This window comes from Hibiscus syriacus, unplaced genomic scaffold (assembly GCF_006381635.1).
Source record: "Hibiscus syriacus cultivar Baekdansim isolate YM2019G1 unplaced genomic scaffold, ASM638163v2 tig00110129_pilon, whole genome shotgun sequence".
NCBI classification, from domain to species: domain Eukaryota; kingdom Viridiplantae; phylum Streptophyta; class Magnoliopsida; order Malvales; family Malvaceae; genus Hibiscus; species Hibiscus syriacus.
Genome location: NW_024062602.1, coordinates 1516027 through 1532644, shown reverse-complemented (window position 1 = coordinate 1532644; position 16618 = coordinate 1516027). Strand labels below are relative to the sequence as shown.

The 16618-nt window shown below is 34.0% G+C and overlaps 1 pseudogene; it reads left to right on the top strand.

Moving 5' to 3' along the window:
- The window catches only part of LOC120215627, a 43718-nt pseudogene extending 27354 nt beyond the window's left edge, over nt 1–16364 (top strand).
- The last annotated feature ends 254 nt before the right edge of the window (nt 16365–16618 follow it).

The window sequence follows — 16618 nt, the reverse complement described above, 5'->3', positions numbered from 1 at the left end:
AGTTTGATTGAATTGCTTCAAGAATACAAGAATGTATTTGCTTGGTCATATGAAGACATGCCATGTTTGGATACAGAGTTAGTGGTACAAAGATTACCAATAAAGCCTTAATGTAAGCCTGTGCAACAAAAGCTAAGAAGGATGAAACCCGAGATGCTGCTAAAAATTAAAGAATAAGTGAAGAACCAATTTGATGTCGGGTTTCTTAAAGTGGCCAAGTACCCTGAGTGGGTAGCAAATATTGTCCCAGTACTAAAGAAGGATGGGAAAGTTCGTATGTGCATTGACTATAGAGATCTCAATAGAGCCAGACTAAAAGATAATTTTCCCTTGCCACATATAGACACCTTGGAAGATAACACCGCTATAAATTCCTTGTTCTCATTCATGGATGGTTTCTCTGGCTACAATCAAATTAAAATAAACCCTGAAGATATGAAAAAAACAACATTTATCAGTATGTGGGGACGTTTTGCTATAAAGTGATGTCGTTTGGACTGAAGAATGTAGGAGTGATATATTAAAGGCCATGGTAAGGTTGTTTCACGATATGATGCATAAAGAAATAGAAATTTATTTCGATGATATGATTGTAAAAGTCAAGACATAGGAAGAACACGTCGAGAATTTAAGAAAGATTTTCTGAAGACTAAGGAAATGCCAGCTGAAACTTAATCCAAGTAAGTGTACCTTTGGGGTGACATCTGGGAAGCTCTTGGGATTCGTAGTGAGCAAAAAAGGAATTGAAAGAGACTCAAATAAATTCAAAGCCATTCAAGATTTACCACCCCCAAGAACACAAAAAGAGGTTCTAGGATTCTTGGAGAGAATGAATTAGATTGATCGATTTATCTCGCATTTGACTGAAAAATGTGATCCTATTTTCTGCCTCCTCCGCAAAAACAACTCAGGGGCATGGAGTGAGGATTTCCAAGAAGCTTTCGATGTAGTTAAGCGATATTTTTTTAAGTACTCCAATCTTAGTATCACCCATCTTGGGCAAACCCTTAATTCTTTATTTATAAGTTTATGAAAACTCAATGGGGTGTTTATTAGGTCAACATGACCAAACTAAGAAGAAAGAAAAGGCTATTTACTATCTCAATAAGAAGTTCACTGAATGTGAGGCCATATACTTGCCAATCAAAAAATTGTGATGTGCTTTGGTATGGGCTACACGAAGACTCGGGCAGTATATGTTATATCACACAACTTGGCTTATATCCAAACTCGATCCTTTTAAGTATTTGATGGGTCTACCTGGACTATCTGGAAGATTAACTCATTGGCAGATCCTGTTGTCAGAGTTTGATATCCATTATGTAAACCATAAAACGATTAAAAAGAGTGCCATAGCAAAATTTATTACAAGTAGGGCTTCTGAAGAATATGAACCGTTGAGCTTTGATTTCCCAAACGAAGATCTAATGGCTATTTCAATAGAAGAAACTGTTATGTCCACCGCTAAACATCAGAAGATGAACTTTGATGGTGCTTCAAATACCTTGGGGCTCCAGATTGGGGCAATCTTGGACTCACCAAATGGAGAGCATTATCCTTTCACCAGTTAGCTTAATTTTGATTGTACAAATAACATGGTTGTGTACGAGGCTTGTGTTATAGGTCTTAGAGCCACAGTCAAATGTAAAGTAAAAATGCTCAAGGTATATGGGGATCTAGCTCTGGTAATTTGCCAACTCAAGGGAGAATAAGAGATAAAAGATCCCAAGCTTGTAGAATACCATAAATTGGTCATGGAATTTTTTGAAGAATTTGAAGAAGTAACCTTCAATTACCTCCCCAGAGAGGAAAATCAAATGGCAGATGACTTGGCCACTTTGGCAGCAAAATTAAAGGTAGACGGGCATTCGAACATGATGCCCATAAAAATTCAGGCTTACGAGTATCCAACCCATTGCTTTAACATTGAAGAAGAAGAAGAAGATGGAACCTGATGTGATCCCAATCAACCCTAACTTTTTTCTTGATCTGATTAAACCATTGAAGTTCACCAAGGATGATTCAAAGGGAGTTCTACCTTACTTCATCCTATACCTGCTCATTTATGCACTATATTTTATCATATGTTTGTATTTACCTCTTAGGATATGCTTATCATATGATATCATTCATTGCATGAATTTGCATGAGTTTTATTAGTTTCATGACATTCAATTCATTTAATAAGTATGTTGTTCATTAAAGCATGCACTGCATTTAAGCATGTATTTCATTTAGGGAAGTAGTTCATTTATGCATCTAGTTATTTAATAAACTAATTTATTCATGCATTTAGTTCATTGAATAAAGTTAGTTCATTGAATAATACTATTTCATTAATCAAACTAACTCTTAACTATCCCATGCATATTTACATGTTATGATTGAATAAAGTTTATCTTTATGATTAGGTGCAATAGGGAAGTTGAACAGTCTCAACAGATGCAAGATTATCAGTCAGAATGTATTCCACTTCTGGATTTGATACAGACTTGTTTGGGTCCAACAATCAATTGGACATTATTACTCTATCTCTTAGCTTTCCTATGCCTTTTTAATCACCCCAATCCATCGGGAGCTTGAGATATAATCGATTTACTAAAGATAGTGCAGGCTGGAATTTTCATTACGGGAATTTCATGCATGGATTATTTGGATGAGTTTGTGCCAAGGAAGAGCCCTTTCATCTTGTACCAAGAGACAAGCAATTGAAGACTATCTTAATGCTTCTATTCAAAGCAATTCAAGGATGAATTCTCTATTCAAAGCAATTCAAGGATGAATTCTTTTCATCTTTTCTAGGCTGTTCATATTCTTTGAGAGACAATGCATTCAATCCTTCATAATTTACCTATTCAAGTCTTACTTATCATTCTTTGAAGGCTATTCACATGCTACCAAGGAACAAGCAATGAAAGCTGATTTTATTTCATTTAATCATCAAATTAAGTGATAAAATCAGCAAGGAATTTGAAGATACAAGGTGATTTGGACATGTAGGATGTCCACATTCATCCTATGACTTCATTTATCCTCTTTTCTTCCATTTGCAAGCAAAGCAAGGTAGCCCAAGAGTCACCCTCCTTTTTGGACGAATTTAAGGATGAAATTATCTCAAATTAAAGCTTAATTCATCCATTTTCAATATGCCTAGCCAGTCATCAAAGGATAAGAAGAATGACAAGTCATTTAATTGAATTCAATTGCATTTAGGTGGTGGTTTTATTTTAATTGTAAAAAACTCTTCATATGGTGCCTATCAACACTATAAATAGGCACCTCCATTGCATTTGTACATAGAACTTTTTTCATAATAAACTCTTTGAAAGGTTGCTTTCATTTTAGTTCTTGGATTAGAACTCTATCGGTTTCTTGTCGGTTTTGAAGCCTTCATCCATTCCATCTTATTATAGCGTTGGTTCCTAGCTCTACTATAGCTAGTGGATTGCGTTCCACCCTCTATCACTTCGATTCCATCTTTATTATATTGTTGGTTCCTAACTCATATATAGTTAGAGGGTCACAATCCATCCTTTGAATTACTATCATTCTCCACGCCAACCACAAACATCCTTTACCATTTTCGTTACATCCATTCAACCACTATCACCACCACTCTTCTTTCATTTGCAATCCACTTGAACTTCATTCTCTCATTTCCATTACTTTCATACACATATTTATATATATATACATATTTCCCTTCTTATAACGTTGTTTATGCATTTTCAGTCTTCAATCAAAGCACTGCAAAGTTCTTACTAGAATCACAATCGGGCATTCACATATATGATTCGAAAATCATAATCGAGATCATATCATTTGGTATCAAAGCTAATCGATTCAGTAAGATTATAGTTTTCTCTCTCACGGGTTAGTAAAAAAAGAAAAAAATAAATATTAAAAAAAAGAAAAAAATATTTAAAGAGGGGGGAGAAATTCTTTTCATCTTTGAAAAAAAAATTAAGAAGGTTTCGTATTCGTTTCATTGTTTCTTTCATTATCTTTACGATTTCATTACCTATTTTCATCTTCGTTCTTTCTTGTAGCCATTTTTTTCTTTACTCACATTATTCTCCAACCAAGCCACAATTGTTTCAGCCGAAGTGTATGAGACGCCTTGTAAACCTCAAGGGAGTTCCAAAAGAACTTTAAAGTAAAGCAAGAGTGGTAAAAGGCAAGAGTGAACATCAAGGGTAAAAGCCATCCCGAGTGAAACACGAGTGGAGTGACATTATTTTTTTTCTTTGGAGTGTATTGGTGAGGGTTTGTGTTGGTGAGGTCTGTTTTTTATTTTTTATTACTAATAATGTCTCGTACTTCTAGAGACAATTCTCATATTTCAGAAGGTGACGACCAAAATGATGGTGGTGCACTAAACTTGCAAATGCAATCCATGACACGAGAGATAAGGAGTTTGTTTCAAAAGCATCTCGACCCAATCTCAAAGAAATTAGAGAGAATGATCGAACGACCTTCTTGTTCACAAATGTGTCCATCGAAGATCGAAACACAACTAAAAAGGAGAGACGACAATCGATCTTTTTCTAGTTCTACACCCAATTGCAGTAGAAGATCTTACAAGGAGGACCCTAATTTTCTAATAAGAATCAATGTCAAAAGTTCAATGCGAAGTGAGCCAAGGAATTTTGCATCTTTCAATTCAAAAAGTCTATCTCGTCTTCATGTGTGTTTTGATAATTTTGTCAAAGAAACACAATTGAAAGAACAACTACAAAATGAAAGTGTTTGTAAAAAAGAAGAAGAAACAAGAGTTGAAAAAGACATTGAGAGCATTGAAAAGAGAATTGAGAGTGAAAATGAGCACATTGAAAAACAAGAATGTGGTATTGAAGAGATAGTTCAAAAGAAGCTTGAAAGTGAGAGAAAAGAAAGTGAAAAGTTGGAAAATATGTTTTCTACTAACCAATCTTTTCTTCCCACTCATTCTCTTGATTTACAGGATATTCCAAGAGTCATACCTTTACAAAATGATGATTCAAGAATCATGTCCATTGAAGTTCCAAAATGAGTGACACTTGAAGTTTCAAAGGTTGAATCGCTTGAAATTCCAAGAGACGTGTTCATTGAAATTCCAAGTTTACTCTATCCATTCGAAGAACCTCATAAAAGGGAAGTTTCAATGAATTTGATTCTTGATAATTTCAAGGGCCAACTTCCCTTCATGAACTTTCATGAATTTTCTATGTTCATTCATTTTATTAACAATGTTCCATGTTCTAAATTAGATTTACTTTGTAGAACATTGATTCATGGAATTTCTCTTTTTTATGATGATTGATTCAAAGAGATGAAATGGGCATTATCAATTTATTCAGGGTTCATAATATGGAAGGGCACAAAGATTAAAGGAGAAGGTGTAACCTACCTACCTGAAGGAGTTCAAAGGTCAAAGCTTTCCATCCACCCTCATGATGATTCAAAGGAACACAAAGAAGGAGTGCAAAGAACATATACCTATTTGGATTGGATGAAAAATGAGTGCACAAGCAAGAAAAACTAATTCCAAAGAATGGTATTTGTGCAAAACAAGAATGAAGAAGTTCCCAGCTAGAGGAAGTCGAGAATGTTTCCTTTGTAGCAAGCGTCGATTTGGGGACAATTGTAAAGAGGGAGGGAATGATGTGATCCAATCAGCCCTAACTTTTTTCTTGATTGATTAAACCATTGAAGTTCACCAGGATGATTCAAAGGGAGTTCTACCTTACTTCGTCCTATACCTGCTCATTTATGCACTATATTTTATCATATGTTTGTATTTACCTCTTAGGATATGCTTATCATATGATATCATTCATTGCATGAATTTTCATGAGTTTTATTAGTTTCATGACATTCAATTCATTTAATAAGTATGTTGTTCATAAAGCATGCATTGCATTTAAGCATGTATTTCATTTAGGGAAGTAGTTCATTTATGCATCTAGTTATTTAATAAACTAATTCATTCATGCATTTAGTTCATTGAATAAAGTTAGTTCATTGAATAATACTATTTCATTAATCAAACTAACTCTTAACTATCCCATGCATATTTACATGTTATGATTGAAAAAAGTTTATCTTTATGTTTAGGTGCAATAGGGAAGCTGAACAGTCTCAACAGATGCAAGATTATCAGTCAGAATGTCTTCCACTTCTGGATTTGATACAGACTTTTTTGGGTCCAACAATCAATTGGACATTATTACTCTATCTCTTTTCTTTCCAATGCCTTTTTAATCACCCCAATCCAATATCGGGAGCTTGAGATATAATCGATTTACTGAAGATAGTGCAGGCTGGAATTTTCATTACGGGAATTTCATGCATGGATTATTTGGATGAGTTTGTGCCAAGGAAGAGTCCTTTTATCTTGTACCAAGAGACAAGCAATTGAATACTATCTTAATGCTTCTATTCAAAGAATTCAAGGATGAATTCTTTTCATATTTTCTAGGCTGTTCATATTCTTCGAGAGACAATGCATTCAATCCTTCATAATTCACCTATTCAAGTCTTACTTTTCATTCTTTGAAGGCTATTCACATGCTACCAAGGAACAAGAAATGAAGGCTGATTTTATTTCATTTAATCATCAAATTAAGTGATAAAATCAACAAGGAATTTGAAGAGACAATGTGATTTGGACATGTAGGATGTCCACATTATCCTAGACTCATTTATCCTCTTTTCTTCCATTTGCAAGCAAAGCAGGTAGCCCAAGAGTCACCCTCCTTTTTGGAGAATTAAGGCTGAAATTATCTCAAATTAAAGCTTAATTCATCCATTTCAATATACCTGGCCAGCATCAAAGGATAAGAAGAATGACCTCCATTGCATTTGTACATAGAACGTTTTGCATAATAAACTCTTTGAAAGGTTGCTTTCATTTTAGTTCTTGGATTAGAACTCTATCGGTTTCTTGTCGGTTTTGAAGCCTTCAACCATTCCATCTTGTTATAGCGTTGGTTCATAGCTCTACTATAGCTAGTGGATTGCATTCCACCCTCTATCACTTCGATTCCATCTTTATTATATTGTTGGTTCCTAACTCATATATAGTTAGAGGGTCACAATCCATCCTTTGAATTACTATCATTCTCCACACCAACCACAAACATCCTTTACCATTTTCGTTACATCCATTCAACCACTATCACCACCACTCTTCTTTTATTTACAATCCACTTCAACTTCATTCTCTCATTTCCATTACTTTCATACACATATTTATATATATACATATTTCCCTTCTTATAACATTGTTTATGCATTTTCAGTCTTCAATCAAAGCACTGCAAAGTTCTTACTAGAATCACGATCGGCCATTCACATATATGATTCGAAAATCATAATCGAGATCATATCAGAACCCTTGATAGTGTGATATCTTGCAATACATCAGATGTAATACCCAAAAAAAATTTAGACAATGACCAAAATGAAAATTTTGAAAGTTTGATGGTTAAAGTAGAATAATTGGGAAAAAGTTTAGGGAATTAAGTGATAATTTCCTAAAAAGAATTTTATACCATAAATAGATGGTTTACTCTTGAGAGTGGGGTTTTATAGAAATCATATTTATGGATTTGGAATTTTAGTAAAGAAAAATTAGAAAGGGTTAAAGTCCGATAAGGAATCGGTAATTCCGATCGAATTGGAATTTTACAAAAATTTTAAGGATGTTATAAAATGGTTGGAAATATTATTTTAATATTTTGGATCAGAGAAATTTGGTTTGGAATTGTGCAATTTTTTAGATTTAACCGAAACGGTGGAATTTAGTGACTAAAACGCAAGTTATGAAAATTTCTTGGCATTTTCGTAGGTCAAAGTCAAATTAATTCATATTTGACTTTGTATTATGATAATGATCAGATGGCTTGGTTTTATGGTGAATATGGAAATTCATTAAGGGCAAAAATTGAAATTCTTATGGAATGGAAAAAACTTTCCATTATGATATTATATTAAGCATGTGCTAGATATAATTAACATTAGAATAAGAATAATGGGGGAACATTTCAGCTTCTTCTTCATCGCAATAAAGGTAAACATCTTTAGTTTTAATTTTGAAGTTATTTCTTGAGAATTAGACTCGGTGTGATTAGGAAAAATGTTCTACGTTCAATTCTCTACATTTTGACATGAATATTACCAGGGTTTCATGTTCAAGTTCATCTTGAGTTGATGAAGGGGATTTTGATTCTTGTGTTTTATGGGTTTTGAAGAATTAAGTGATTTTAAAGAATTGATTGTAAGAATTGATGAAGAACCTAAGAATGAAGTTAAAGAAAACAGTTTGGATTTTGAATATGGCAGTAGGTTCGAAAATTCACAAGAAATTATATAAAAATAATTTGGAGGTTATTTTTATATATTGTGTTCATATATTGATATAGTTTTGTTTAAAATAAAAGGGGATCGATTGCAAGGTGTGTACAAAAAGATATGAATTCTTAACCAAGGAAAGGTCACAAAAATCGGACAGCAGATTCTGCAAAACAGATTCTGTTGGTCAACTTTGAAAATTCACCATAAATTGTACAGAATGAATTAGAAGGAGTTCTTTATATGGATAGATTCGTATTCGAGTCTAGTTTTCAATGCAAGAATCGAAATTGAATTCTAGTTTGTATATAAATACAGAATATTGATTCTTTAAAGGTAGTGCGAGTTGTTTGAATTCTAGAAAATCGATGGGTTGTTGTGTAAATTGGAAAAGTTGGTTCCAATGTTAAAAGGAATTGTTAAGTACTGAGTATTTGGTAGAATATGAGTTCCAAATATATTATGGAGTTATTTTTGGGATATGTTTATGTTAGTACAATACTAACATATGTATCATTATGAATTTGTGATTTATATAGATTATGATTGATTTGGGATTGAAGCAAGTCAAGTATAAAAAGGGTTTATTGTGGAACATAGTGAGGCACAAATATTTGGAAAAATTATAAAGTGTCAAGGTGAGTGCAATATATGCATGACATTATACATGGATGTTTTATACATCATCAGGAAGACTTGCGATAAGTCGACCTTGTTTATGTTGACATGATATTTATGTCATTTATCATATATTTGATATATTCTAAATATGTCAAAGGTTGAAAATAAAATGCATTGATCACTGATTTTTGCATATGATGTTATCATGAACATATATGATTTTTATCATGAATGTTATTTTGGGTATGAACTGCCCCATTATTAAATATTGATAATATACTTTGCCATGGATGGATCAAATAAAATAGATTGTACTCCCAAGTAAGTCATTGAGGGACAGGGTATAGTTGGCATGCCATAGAGTCCAGCAGTAGGCTGCATATTCGGGAATACACTAAAGGATACCTAGTGTATATGGTGGGCACGACCTTATGTGTCATATTCGGGAACTGTACTTAAGGATACCTAGTACAAATGGTGGACAAGACCTTATGTGTTATATTTGGGATTGCACTACGGTGCAAGTATTTGACTCGTGTACCCAGGGTCCTCAGGGTTTATATTTGGGATTGCACTACGGTGCAAGTATTTGACTCGTGTACCCAGGGTCCTCAGGGTTGTATATTGGGCTATTGTCTATTGTTTATGGTTATTTTCTATGGTATATGGTTATGGAATAATGGCAAGTATATTGATAAAATAAGCTTATGAGCTTATGGAATTAAATGGTAAGTATTTTGGTAAAATAAGCTTACGAGCTTAGGGATAAATGGTAAGGGATTTTATATTTTGATCATGGTAAAATATTGGTTATGTTAGTAAAATGATTTTATGGAAACTCGATTTTGACATTGAAAATCATGCATGAATTGTATTGCACTGTTAAATGTTTTAATTGTCTCACTAAGTTTATACTTAGCGTGTGATGATTTTCACGCGTAGGTATAAAGCCAATAGTGGATTAAAGAGTTCAAAGTGACATCAAGCATCGAGAGGTATATTTCAATATCAGTAAGACATCCTACGATGGAATTTGATTTTAGATAGTGGCATGTAATTTGAAAATGTTCAATTTATTTGTTGAATAAATTTTAGAAATTTTTATAGTGATGAAAGGTTAATTTTTATGAGTTTATATGTACTTTTAAGCAAAATTTTAGATAGTAGCAATTACTGTATCATGAACAGTAACCTCGGTTTTAAGAAAAATTATCCAGAATGATTTTGGGGTACTGATTCCCCTACTGTTCATCGTCACTGTACACAATTCACTATTAATGGGTACTGTTCACTATTCATTTAAAAAAATCTTTTGAATTAAATTGGTTACAATAAAACATAATTTATATGATATGATATTTTTATAATATCATTTACCATTTTAAGAAAATAAATTTTAAATCCCTTTTGAATTGGAAAATGGTTTTTAGAAATTCAGGTGACATCTATAATCTGTATAGGTATAATTATACGGGTTATGGGTGTTACATCAGATATCAGATTTATCCTAAACAGGCGACCGAGAATGAAAATAAAACTCTTAGAAGAATGTCATCATGGTATGCACTCGATGGTGAGATCCTATACAAGAAAAGCCTGGATCAGATCCTATTGAGATGCGTAGACGTCAAGCAGCTAAAACAATTCTTGAAGAGGTTCATGAAGGAGTATGTGGTACCTATGCCAATGGACATGCAATGGCTAGATAAATTATGAGATTTGGGTATTACTGGTCAACCAATGGACATATTCCTCCTCACCTGTTGCACGTAATGACACCCCCGTGGCCATTTTCTATATGGCGCATGGATGTTATTGGAAAATTTTCGCTCAAGGCTTCAAATGGTCATCACTTCATTTTTATTGTGATAGATTATTTTAACAAATGGGTAGAAGCGATTTCCTATGCAAACGTCAGTCAGTCAACAGTGTACAAATTCTTAAAAAAAGGAAATCATCTATTTATATGGCCTACCGGAGAGGATTATCTCTGTCAATGCATTGAATCTAAACACTAAGATGATAAAATCAGACAATTAGCAGTTCAAAATAAAGTATCATAATTCCACCATTTATCGCCCGAAGATGAATGGGGAAGTAGAGGCGGCTAACAAGAACATCAAAAGGCTTACAAATAAGATGACAGAGACTTATAAGAACTGGCATGAGAAATTATCGTTTGCTATATTGGCTTATCAAACTTTAGTACGGACGTAGACTGGGGAAACTCCATTTTCTTTAGCCTACGGGATGGAAGCTGTCCTCCCCATTGAGGTAGAAATTCTCTCACTTCGAGTTTAGTCAAGGGTAAATCTAGATGAGGCAGAATGGGTACAAGACAGATATGATCAATTGAATTTGATTTAAGAAAAGAGATTGAAAGCTATTTGTAATGGTCAGCTGTACCAGAAGTGCATGATATGAGCACATGATAAGAAAGTTCACCTCCGAGAGTTCCATAAAGGAGATCTGGTGCTTAGAAGGATCCTACCTTTTCAAAATGACTTCCGATAGAAATGGATTCAAACTGGGAAGGACCTTATGTTGTAAAGAAAGCTTTTTCTAGAGGAGCCCTGGTTCTTACTGAGATTGATGGGTTGAAATTACCCTACCCAGTGAACTCTGATGCGGTTAAGAGATATTTTGCCTTAAAAAATAGAAAAAAAAAAAAAAAGAACAAAGAACAAAAAAAGGAAAAGAAAAAGGAAAAAAAGAAAATAAATAAAAGGAGGGTTTAAGATGAAAATATCAAAAGGATGTCTTGAAACCAAATGAGGTCATAAGTTGAAAACCCGCAAAGGGCGGCTTGAGTGTCATTCAAATTCAGGTTTCGTGCTTGGTGAAGGTCCTCGATTCATTATAAAGATTAAAAAGTTCCTGGGTTGGGTAACAACCTCAAGTGGTGATTAGTATTAGGACTGAAGATTAAGGAGTCTCGATTATAGCAACCATGAAAGATATTTAGTGCATATGAGATTCAATACTTCGAACCATTACGCAATATCAAAACTCTCAATATCCGTTTAACAGAAGCTACACTTGAGTCACTTTGTGGCGTGTCAGTTCAAAAGCATTTGTACTATTGATATTTGAGGATGCCTATAAAAGTTAAAAACATGTAGTTTAACTTGAAATACATGAGATCATTGTGTATAATTATGCAAAAAGTTTTGGAAAAGTTCAGGTGTTCTGAAGCTGACAATAGTTTTAACCTGTAAGCTTGCATGATGACGTGATACAAGAAACTAAAACCTTGGAATAGTTTTAACCAAGATCATGTATCACAAAAGAATATGGGATCAAGTTGACAGCTGGGTAACGGTCGTGTTTTCTAGACCCGAAAAGAAGCCGAGTTACAAGACGACCAGTAGAGTGGGTTCTCATTCGAAAAAGAAAATACACTAAAATTGATTCATTGCACACATTTCAGGCATAAATAGGATCATGTCATCATAAATGCATGATACAAATGTAATTAAGTATCTACAAGTTTCCTAAAAGAAAATTGAATATTGAAAATATTGAAACCTCAAGATAGAAGTAACCAATTCAAAATCCCTAAAATAGGGATGTTCAAATGACACTCGAGCCAAGGCAGATTCCCATATTTGATGGTTTCAAAAATTCTATCAGAATCTAATCCTTCAGATTTGGTCTTCCTGAAGAAGGATCGAAGCAAATCAAGTTCGATTCAATCATCCATGGAGATCAGCGAAGTGGATCAAAATTCTTCTCGAGCACCTAAAGAGTAGCGGAGCATATTCTTCTTCTTTCAGATTTGATATTCTTGAAGAGCAGCAAAGCAAATCAAGTATGATTCAATCTTCCCTGAATAGCAGCGAAGTGGATCAAAATTTTTCTCGAGTCTGATCTCCCATAAAGAGTAATGGAGTATATTTTTCTTTTTTATCAGATTTGGTCTTCTTGAAAAGCAGGGAAGCAAATCAAATTCAATCCAATCTTCCTTGAAGAGCAGCGAAGTAGATCAAAATTCTTCTCGAGTCTGATCTCCCATAAAGAGTAGTAGAGCATATTTTTCTTTTTTCAGATTTGTTCTTCCAGAAACCAATGAAGCAAATCAACATCGATTCAATTTTTCACGAAGAACAGTGGAACGAGTCAACGTTTGTTGATTTGATTGCCCTGGGGAAACAATGGAATAGATCTATCATAAGATTTCAAAGCATGAAGTCGATTGGACGAAAACTCATTGTCTCTTCATCTTTGCCTTATTCTTATTGACACAAGAATGAGCAAATAGGGGCAGCTGTAGATAATGGTTTTTGTCCTGTTATTATTTTTATTATCATTATTATTATTATTATTAAATAATTAAATCTTATTTACAGGTACAATTATAATAGGCCAATTGGGGTAATTACAAAGGGTCATATGACCCAAACCCAAAGCCCACAAGACATCACCAGGCCTGAACTAAAGCCCAACAACTTTAAACCCAGTTGCAGTACCCAAGAGGATCTGACTCGATTACAACCCGACTCGAACCAATAACACCCTAGGTTTAAAACCCTAACTCTAAAGAGTCAATACTACCACCACCGTTATCTCCTGCTGCTCCCGCCACTGTCGCTCCTGCCAGAGACATTTCAGTCGGTCGCCTTCACCAAAGTCAATCAAGCAAATCAAGTAAAAACCCAAATAAAAAAGGGGGAACAATCCCTAGGTAATCACATCAAAATCCTCTCGGAAGTAACACATGTAAGATAGAGAAAGATAAAGCAACCAAATATATATATTTGGGGAGTGGTTTCGGAAAAAAAAAGAGAAGTAGCAACAACAAAAAAAATAAAAAAAAACATTTCAAAAAAGAAAAAAAAAGAGGAAAAGTAAACTTACCACCAAACCTGAATCCTTTGCTCGGCACCGGAAAGAGAAGGAAAGCCTTAAAAAAACTGAAGGTAACCCATCGTTTCTCTTAGATCTAGGATAATAGGTTTGGTTTTAAGGGGTATGAGGTTCGTTTTCAGGTTTTGGGTGTGAAGAGCTTCGTTTTAGGGCGGTTTTTAGAACATTGGTAGTCGTGGAAGGTAACAGACTCTGATGGACGGTGGTCGGAGGCTACCGACCTTCCCCTGGTGAGAGAATGAAGAGGGGCGAGAGAGTTATCTCTTTTAGAGAGAGAAACAGAAGGAAAATGAAGGGGGTGGGGTGTTTTCGGTTATGGCTTGGGTATATATACCCAAGCCAGAACGCTGGCGTTTTAAGGGGTTAGCCTTGCATCAGTTTAGCACATTGGTAAATCACTAGGGGGTCCTTTCAAGTTTTATGGATTTTAATTTGGTCACTGAGCGTGGGTTTTTATTTTTATGTTTTAACTTCTGTATTTGGTTATCTTTATGTTTTAGTCACATTATGTATAACTGATATTATTTGGGAAAATTACTCGGATGGGCCTTCGAATTTGTAAAGTTGTAATTTTAATCCATGGTTATATGTTATGAAAGTTTATGATTTTTCCCTTATGTTCAGTGCATGTTACATTTTTGGTCACCATGAGCTATGCATTTCTAATTGCTTCAATTTTTTATATGTAATATTGAATTTGTTCATTTTGGTCCCAAACGTATGGGTTTATTACACTGTTGGTACTTGCAATATTTGGTTCTTGTATTATATGCTTTTTTATTTATTTAATTTGTAATAGTTTCCTTAATTTCCCTAAAGTTGTCGTATTTACTATTTTAATCCGTAATTTACATGTTTGTAAAATTCTTGCTGGTTGAAAATATTTTCAAATATTATTTTATACGAGGAATTTATGGAAACGCCCCTTAACTTACAAGGAGTGTGTATCTAGGAATTGCTCGAATAAAATAATATATTTTATTTTTAAGTGTTTTTTTATCCTTTTGTATTTTTATCTATTTTATATATTCGTTGTGTCTAAAAAACTCTAGGGAAGTATTATTTTGAACGAGAAATCCATAAAAATACCCCTTAACTAACTGGGAAGGTATTTTCGAGGACTGTTCGTACAAAATAATATACCTTTTTAATTTATTAGGAAAAAAATATCATAATTTAAATGTATATTCAAATTTGCCAATTTCAACATTCGAATGACGTATAATCGTTTAGGTACCAATTTCGAGAGTTGTGGGAATGCTAATCCTTCCCTACACGTAATCGACTCCCGAACCCTTTTCAATATGAATTTCTGGTTAAAGCAGATCATTTTTTATTTTTTTAAAATTATTTTTCTTAAAATTATTTTAAAATGTATTTTTAGGTATTTGAACTACCTAACTCAAAGGTCGATGGTGACTCCTAAAATATTTATTTTTTTATTTTAAAATTCGACATTTTCTAAAATTAAGTTGGATTGATCCCCACCATAGCCCCAAAAAGCTTAAGGACCGTTATGCCATGAAGAAAATGGAGAAACACATGAAGCCATTTCATGGTACAACCGGGTTCTTGATTTTAAGACAGAAGGTGGTCATGCTAAGTAATGTAGTTTTGTTGCACGGCATTTAGAATCCGTTTAATTCCTCTGTTACATTATCACTTGCTCTTCTCTTTTTCTAGGGGTGAGGTTCACATTCAATGATAAGGATATAGAAAATCCAAAGCAAGAATATTCTTTTACCATTCGACATGCAGATGACGCCTACTCCTGTAAGTAATCTCCTCCTTCTGTATTAATTGTATTCCGAATTGGTGCTATTCTAACATATTATTTTAATTTCTTCTTATGATCTTAAGTGTTGGATTTTGATCCGCCCTTGAATGGCATCAAAGAGTTGATTAATGAGTTGAACAGAACAAATGGCTTGTTCAAATTTGTTAGAATCATGAGAGAAAAGTTTCAAGCAGCAGTAGTAGTTGGTATGATTTTGTTGTACTGTTAACCCTACATGCTGGTTGCTTAAATTTGACACTCCTCAATTCAAGCAGATAAATCTTCTTTATTGTTGAAAATTTATGTCATCGCTAGTAATTTAAGGAAAAAAAATCGAAATTCTCCCCATGTGTCTCCTCCAATCTTAGTTTCATTGTTCTGAATTTATTCCATAATTTATGATTCATCAGGATTGCAGCCCCAATCCACAAGTTTTCATCAAGGATCTTCTGCAATCTCTATGTCTGGTCCAAGTTTGTAAGTTTCAACTGATAGAAGCAGATCTTCTACCAAGAAAAATGAGCATTGCATGCCACTTCAAGAAGTAAACATGCTAGTCAAGGAAGTGAACAGAAAAAGTAAGTCTTCAGCAAAGACAAATGAAAACAAAATTTATGATGGAAGATTTAGTAGACAGACCAGGAAGCCAAATCAAATCTTTAATTGTCGGTCCCCTCTGCTTGAGGTATTGTTATCCCCAAACTTCCATATTGCCTGCCTGTTTTTTACATTTTGATGACAGTGGCACATAACTTTTTTATATGTTTAGGGACCACAATATGAGTAGAACAACTTTAAATACCGAGCACTCTTACCTTCTTTAGAATAGACATAAGTTGATGAAATATGTAGATTAAGGCATCTATAGGATCAGTTTGCTGGGAGTTTGCACACAAGATGACCTTTGTATGGTATATGTTATCTCTTTTCATACATGAAACTATATGATAAGAACATTTCTGTTGGAACATATGGCAGGCTAAGAAATCAAGCTAAACGATGGATGCTACGGGGGATCAG